Below are 8,316 nucleotides of genomic sequence, written 5' to 3' on the forward strand. Positions count from 1 at the left end.
TGGGGGAACAACAGCCAGGAGGAAGGCAGGGAATGACTTGAAGGCTCAGGGAACCCTAAATAGCTCAGTATGGCTGCAGTTTGCTGGGTGGGTTCAGGAGAGTGGGGGAAGATGGGGGTCTCTGCAGGGACAAGAGAGCCAACGAACATCGTGGGACTTTATTGGACTTTATTTTCAGCCTGGAGGCAATGAAGTTGTTGGCAGTAGCTGTGTGACATTGGGAAAGTTACTTAAACTCTGTGCTATGGTTTCCCCACTTGGTAAAATGGGGGAAATAATAGCACCAATTTCTTAAGGCTTTGTGGTGAGGAAATGAGTTAAATCATTTGAAGTGCTTAGTGCGCAGTGGTTGGCACATGATCAGCCCTCAGCTAAGTACCACTGTTACATGTCATAGTTAATGAGGAGCAGGGAAGTGGTCTGCTCTGAGCTACAGAAGCAGACAGTGTGTGTGGTTGTGTGTGTTGGGAGGGCGGGGGGCGGTGGTTAGTGATGGAGGAGAAACCAGACTCTGCGTAGGTAGGAGGCATCAAGACACTTCTTAGGGACTGGGCCCTGGAGGAAGAATCAGGGTTGGGTGGGCAGAGAGGAGGGGCACTGTCTGGTGGGGGAAATGAGGCATACTGGCAAAGTGTAGTATACCCAGACTGAACGAATGAGAGGGACAGTAATGGGCCCTGGGGAGAGTGAGCTGGAGAGACAGAGTTTTTGAGTGTGCAGAGAGCCTCAAATGCCAGGAGCACGAGTTGGGTGTGCCTCCCCAGACAAACCACAGGCTTGCCCTGTGACCCACTGCACCCCTGGGCCAGCTTCCCAGTAAGGGGCTAGCCCTTCAAGGAGGGAAATAGGGGCGCCTGGGTGGTGCAGTCGGCTAAGTGTCTGACTCTTGATTTTGGCTTAGGTCATGATCTCAGGGTTATGAGATCGAACCCGGCGTTGGGCTCCGCGCTGGGTAGTGGATCCTGCTTAAGAGTCTCTCTCCCTCCCCCTCTGTCCCCCACCCTCTACATGGGCACTCTTCCTGCTCTCTCAAAAATTGATTAATTATTTTTAAAAAGGGGGGAGGTAGTAATCACACCTCTACCCTTTGAGGAGATATCCAGTCTCAGAGAGTGCTGTGGTGTAATGGAAAAAAAGCACGGACTGGGGGTTCAAATCTTAAGTTAAATCTCAGCTGAGCCACTGACTAGCTGTGTGACCTTGGGCTAACTACTTAAGGTCTCTGAGCTCAGTTTCCTCTTTTGTAAGATGAGGCTCAAAATATCCTTATGCTCATGAGAGATGCTGCAGATTCAGCAAGATAACCGCCCTGGGGGTGGCGGTGGGGGAGGGTGCTTAGCCCTGGTTGGTTTCCCTTTCTTTCCTCTGAGGTCAAGATGGAATGATAAGGGAGAGCTGTGTGGGGCCACCTCTCAGCCTGGAGGAAAGTAGCAGCTCTGCAGAAGGCTTCTGAAAGGGAGAAGTTGACAGCTCCCCTCCCCCCACAGGGTCAGCTGGTGAAATGGGAAAGGACTGTGGGGATTTGGGGAAAATGTTCTAATTCTTGTCCCAGTTTTGTCACCAAGCCATCTTCCTTTATCCCCTACACATTTGATTTTCTCCCTTGGTTTGCTACGGCCACGAGTGTGAACTTTGGAGTCAAATAGAATTGCGTTTGAATCTTGGCTCTGCCTCTCCACAGCAGAATGAAATACATTTTTTTTTTTTTTTTTACCCTCCCTGAACCCCAGGTCCAGGAGACAAACCAATAAAGTACCCTGGCCCATTGGGTGCGCTCTAGGGGGAGAGCTAACTTCCTACTGCCCCAGTCCCTTAGCATTCACTCACTTGACAAACCCTTATTGAACACCTACTAAGTGCTTGCCATGGTCCTGGAGGCTGGAGATGAAGGCACAAGCAAGGCCCCCATGGCTCTCGCCCAGCAGGATAAGCAAATGGGGTGATTAGATGCTGTGGCGGAAGACAGGAAGGCATGAATGCTGGATGGAAGAGCACAGACTAGCGGAGCCAGGCACAGAGGCTCAGCAGCTTGAAGGTTGGTCAGAAGGCCAAGGGGACACAGCCCACAAGTTGGGGAGAGAGGTATTGGAGGAAGGGGCCAGATCCTGGGGCGCCTTGTGGGCCAGGTGTCTTATTACACGAGTTTAGATATTTTTTTTAAAAGATTTTACTTATTTATTTCACAGAGAGATCACAAGTAGGCAGAGAGGCAGGCAGAGAGAGAGAGTGGGGGGAAGCAGGCTCCCTGCTGAGCAAAGAGCCCATTGTGGGGCTTGATCCCAGGACCCTGGGATCATGACCTGAGCTGAAGGCAGAGGCTTTAACTCACTGAGCCACCCAGGTGCCCCTATTTTATTTTATTTTTTAAAAGATTGTATTTATTTATTTGACAGAAAGAAAGAGAGAGAGCACAAGCAGGGGGAGGGGCAGAGGGAAAGTTAGAAGTAGGCTCCCAACTGAGTAGGGAGCCCTATGTGGGGCTTGATCCCAGGAGGGATCATGACCTGAGTCAAAGGCAGATGCTTAACCAGCTGAGCCAGCCAGGTGCCCCAGGGTTTGGATTTTATTATAAGGCTAGTGGGGACCCAGAGGTGATGGGCATGGGCCCCCATGGACAAAGAAGAGCCACGTGACAGCTCTTGCTCGGGTGCTGTTTGTGGGGAGTGAGGCCACAGGAGAAAACAGGCCTAATCCTTGGGTATGGCTGGAGCATCTGAGAAAAGATGGGGCTCCTTTGCCGTGGTGCGGAAGACTTGGGAGAGGGGAAGTGTGGGGAGCGCTCAAGAGCTGATTTGGACAAACTGGGGTAAGGCCCCTGTGAGACGTGGAGATGTCGGGTTGGCGTTTGGAGCCAAGTTCTATAGACAAGGCCACTGAGGCTTGAATGATGTAAAGAACTTCCCCAGAGTCCTACCCTTCCAGGACTGGGATTCGGGTCTGAGGACCTCCAAAGCCTGGAGCACCAAATGGCCTCAGAACTCAGCAGACTGTAGGCAAGGAAATCATCCCAGGAGGAAGGTTCTTGGGTTTTAGGGCTGGGGAGGAAATTTAAGAGGAGCACCTCCGCTCTGCTTGGTAGACTCAGCATTCGCTCTCCCAGGCTGGGCCACTAGTCTCCACCCTGGGGGGAGTAAAAAAAGAGAGGCTGGAAACGCAGGATGGGGAGCACGGAGCTCAGGACTCCTGGCTGCATTTTAACAACATAAGCAAGGCTAGCTCTCCGAGGAGTTGGATTGGTGGTTGGTTGCCGGAAGTCCAGAGTTTAAGCACCTTTATGGCAGGACTGCTCTGTGTTCCCAGGGTCCCTTGGGAAGGCAAGGACCTCTCCTCTCTCCCTCCTGCCTCCTCCCCTCCCCCTTGGCTCTGAGATGACAGTTTAGAGAAGCTGGTGTGAAATGGTTTGAAACTCAGACCTTCTGGGCGGTCCCCCAGGGCAGAAAACAGGAAGCCAAGATTAAAGGCAGATTTCCAGCAAAGTCCCCTTCTAACTTCCTGCCAAGCAGGTGCTCAGACTGAGCTGGCTGTGACAGCTGCCCTTGCCTGACAGCACCTCCGGTGGCCTCCGGCCCTGAGAGCTGTTCTTTGGCCTCGACATCACTATCTCCACTTGAGGAACAAGGCTCCTCCAGAAAGGGGGTGTGGAAGACGGAAAGTTCAGAAAGTTCTGTCCCTGGGGAAGAGGCTTAGGGGCACTGATAAGAAATAGCAGCTGGGGACCCCCGGGTGGCAGTGAGACCAAGTGGAAAGGGTGTGGGCTTCAGGGGTCACTCAGGCCTGCGGTGAATGGCACTGCCGTGCTGCGGGGTCTCGCTGACCCGAGGAGTGGTGGGGGGTGGTGAGGGGTGGAGGCAGTAGAAAGAGGGTCTTGAGGGAAGATGGCCAGGGAGACCAGACCTGTGTCAAGGGCTGAGATCCCTAGGGAAGCCAGGGGCTGCTTGGCTGGGTGGCCATGTTGATGCCCACAGCTGCTAAAAGCTCAGGGAACCAGGGGCCAGGATGGGCTTCCCCTGGGCCCTCTTTCCCTTCCTGATTTGCAGGATGGCCGGCTTCCCGGGATCCATCAAGTCGAGAAGCTGCACTTGCCTCATGTGGGGGCAAGGCCTTGGCCTTCCGCAGGGCCCCTCGAGCTTCAGCCTGAATTCCCACCCTTACAGAACTGTCCTTGGGAGTGAGCGAGGCTACCTGGAATCCAGGAGTGTCAACACATCACCTCCCTCCTCGGGCTGGTGGAGTTCATCATGAGGATGAGGTGTTGGCCTAGGAAACCAAGGCTCTAGGGACAGACCTTGCTTCTGACTTTGGGCGAGGCCTCCCTGTCTAGGCCTCAGCTTCCCTACCTGTGTCCTGAAGGGTCACAGCTGTCCCTCTCCTGCAGCTCCGACTCCTCGTGCACGAATGTAGGTGGCTGTTGGCTGACCGCCTCCAACTTCTCACTCCCCAGGTCCAGGCAGCTGCTGTTTGCTGAGTACCTACTATGTGCTGGGTGCACTTGTTATTATTACTGATGGTGATGCCCAATATTTACTGAGCACTTACTCTTGTGCAAGCATTTTTTTTTTTTTTAATGTCAGATTAAGGTCTGTTCTCTTCATTGCCCCTCTTTGCCCCACAGCAATTTCCTGGGAAGTCAGTCTTTGTTTCTGACGTGATGGTGGTCGAAGTCTTGGTGGCGGTGTTTTGGTGGCTTTGTGGCATTAGTGGTGTTGGTAGCAGCGGTGACCCAACTGAAAGGTCACTGGGGCACTGGCAGACCCCACTCTTGTGGCCTGAGGCCACCCGCACACAGGCGCTTCCCCACCACAGTGGGGTTAACTGGCCAGTTGTCTGCCCTCAAAAGTCATGGGTACTGGCTTGCCTGACTTAGAACCTCCCGGAAGTGGAGGCTGCCTAGTGAAGTCCATGGCATGAATTGGTTAAGGTGCCTGTTGTCCCTGCCAGCTGTCTCAGTGTTGCCCTCATAGCACATGTTTCTCTCTTCCTCAGTCCCTGTCTTTTTGGAATGTTCTGGTGATTGGGGCCCCAGTGTGAGACGAGGTGATGAGAGTTACTAGAGGGGATGTACGGGTGCGCTGTGAGTTCAGAGCAGAGGCCTCCTCACCTGAGGGCTCAGACCCAGCCTGGGAAGCAGGCAGAGGCAGTGGAGCTCGAAGGGGTAGAACTTTCGAGAAGAAGGATGAGGCCAGGATGGAGTGATGGACAGGGCAGGTGGGCATGGGGGCAGAGCCCCAGAGCCGAGCCTCCCGGGACCTTGAGCGTCTGTGGACCTCCTCCCCAGGCAGAGGGACCCTGCTCTTTGAGGGTTTTACCATAGTGCTGGCTGTGCCTTCGTATTTTTAAAGATATTCTCCTCACAGGTGGAGAATTGACTGACTTTCTGTCCTCTGGGAAGCACCAGTGGTCAGCCCAGGTCCCAAGGCTAGATCCCTCCCTTCTGTTGGGCCCTGTCACCATTGCAGCCCTGACTATCCCTTTGTGGGGGCTCCTGATCCGCTCTTGGGGGCTAAAATGCAGTGCTCAGAGGTTGGTTGAATGAATAACATGAATTTGAGGTAACAATAATAATAATAACTAGGTAACACTCATAAGAGGCTAACAACGTGCTGTCCTAAGCTCTTTACATGTCTTTTTTCTTTCTAAGATTTAAAAAAAATTTTTTTTAAAGATTTTATTTATTTATTTGACAGACAGAGATCACAAGTAGGCAGAGAGGCAGGCAGAGAGAGAGGAAGGGAAGCAGGCTCCTCGCTGAGCAGAGAGCCTGATGTGGGGCTCGATCCCAGGACCCTGGGATCATGACCTGAGCTGAAAGCAGAGGCTTTAACCCACTGAGCCACCCAGGTGCCCCATCTTTTAAAGATTTTATTCATTTATTTATTAGAGAGAAAGAAAGTGGAGATGAGATGAGACGGTGGAGGGTCTGAGGGAAAAGCAGATGCCTCACTGTGCAATGCGGGACTCGATCCTGGGCTCCCCGAGAATCTGGGATCATGACCAGAGCTGAAGGCAGGCGCTTAACTGATGGAACCACCCAGACATCCAGCACTTTACATGTCCCTTTTTAAAAAATTAATTATTTTTATTAACATATAATGTATTATTAGCCCCAGGGGTACGGGTCTGTGAATCATCAGGCTTACACATTTCACAGCACTCACCATAGCACATACCCTCCCCAATGTCCATCACATAACCACCCTCTCCCTACTCCCCTCCTCCTGGCAACCCTCAGTTTGTTTTGTGAGATTAAGAGACTCTTACGGTTTGTCTCCCTCCCGATCCCATCTTGTTTCATTTTTTCCTTCCACTTTACATGTCTTAATGGGCATTTCATCCTCTCAATATACTCGCAAGGTAAGGGTCATTGTTATCTCCGTTTTGCAGATACAGAAACTTAAGAGGGATTCCGCGAGGGAGCTCAGTCGTCAGATCCTGGGTAGGGGAGGAAGGACCCAGGATGCCACTGCATCCTTATCACCCAATTTATTTTATTTTATTAAATATTTTATTTCTTTATTTGATAGACAGAGAGAACAAGTAGGCAGAGCGGCAGGCAGAAGGACAGGAGAAGCAGGCTCCCCGCCGAGCAGGGATCCCGATGTGGGACTCAATCCCGGGACCTGGAGATCATGACCTGAGCGGAAGGCAGACATTTAACTGACTGAGCCACCCAGGCACCCCTCACCGAATTTCTTTTTGCAGCTCTGTGTTAGAGTCTTGGCCTCACTCCTGCCCAGCTGTGTGACCTTAAGCAAAAGTCACTTAACCTTTCTGAGGCTCAGTTTCCTCCTCCATAAAATGGGCACGGGAGGTCCACCTCACAGAGTACTTATGATGTTAACCCGTGACCATGAGAAGTTAACCACAGAACCCAGTGCTTTGGCACAAAGCACGCTCTCACTCTCCAACAGGCAGAAGAGAATTTTTGCTCTGACTCCCAACAGGCTATGTGGTCCTGGCTCCCCCTATCCCTTGCCCTCTAAGCTCTCAGCACTGCTCCCTGAGGCTTCTGTCTGGGCCTGCCACTCCAGCTGACTACAGAATGCCCTACTAATTCAAGCCCTCCTTCAGCCGTTCACCAAATATCTAGGGTGTGTTTACTAGTACTACTCTCCAGGCTCGAGAACACCTGGGATCAGGCAGGGCCAGAGCTTCCTTGGTTGTCCCCTGGAGTGCTAGGCTCACAAACCCTCTTCTAGGTTGATGCCCCCTACCCTCAGTGCAGCTCAGAGACTCTCACCTGCCAAGTGTCATCTTTGAGCTGAACCAACCTCCATCCAGATGTGCCCAGGCTCTGCTTTGCAGATTGGATGCCCCAGTTAATGCTGTTTTGCCTTCTGTGAAGAAACAATTTGGGGGAAAGCAAGAAGAGGGGTCCTGGGGTTCTCCAAGGTGCAAAGGTCGGAAACTTGCCCTGGGGTGGGGGCTGGCACGGAGAAGGAGCAGGAGGTTCTCCTGGCCTGGGAGGCAAGCTGGAGTAGTTGGGCGCTGGTGAGCCTCGGGTCAAGATTTGCAAATCACATGCAAACCCTCTTGCTCAGGTGTTGCACCTATGACTAGGCCTGTGTGCCAACCCCTGTCCCTGTGAGAGAATAGGGAAGCTTTGGAAAGACCCCTCCCTTGGTTGGGAGCGGAGTGGAGCTGGGCAGAGAGGGGACCCTCCCTGAGTTGAAGGAGGTTCCAGAAGCCCCCTGAACCAGGAATGAGGCTTGAAGGGCTGCAGGGGGCCTGGAGGGAAGTGTCCCCACACCCTGGTTGTTAGGTGCCCCCAGAGTTGAGTTCTGAGTTGTGGGTATCTGGGGGGGTTGAGCTCTCTGAGGACAGGGGCTGGCTTCTTTTTCCTCTGTCTGTCCACAAGGTGGCACAGAGCCATGGCAGGGCCAGTTCTGGTTGGAGAGATGGCCGTCTTGTCCCCTAAAGACCCTCTCCCCACCACTGGGGCCAGGCAACCCCAGTTCCTCAGTCCCCGGTAGTGCAGCTGGCTCTCAACCCCCAGCTCCACTGGCCAGGCAGCAGGGAGAGTAGCAGCTCTGGGGAGAAGTCAGGCCCACCGGGGTCTGGGAGCCTGGGTTCTAGGTGCTTCCTGTTGACAGGGGCCTAGTGTTGGTTGAATGAGTGAAGGATTAAGGTTGGGGTGACAGGACCAAAGCTTGGGAGAAGCGAGCGGTTCTCCCTGAGCTCGTGGCCCAGAGAACTCGAGGCTTCATGGCAGCTAGGGTGAGGGTGTGTGGCGGAGGGACGCAGTGCCCTAACACCAGCGACCCTTGGAGATTATTTTCTGAGAGGCCAGGGACAGCATCCTGTTCAAACCACACCGAA

This window comes from Martes martes (assembly GCF_963455335.1).
Source record: "Martes martes genome assembly, chromosome: 7".
NCBI lineage: Eukaryota > Metazoa > Chordata > Mammalia > Carnivora > Mustelidae > Martes > Martes martes.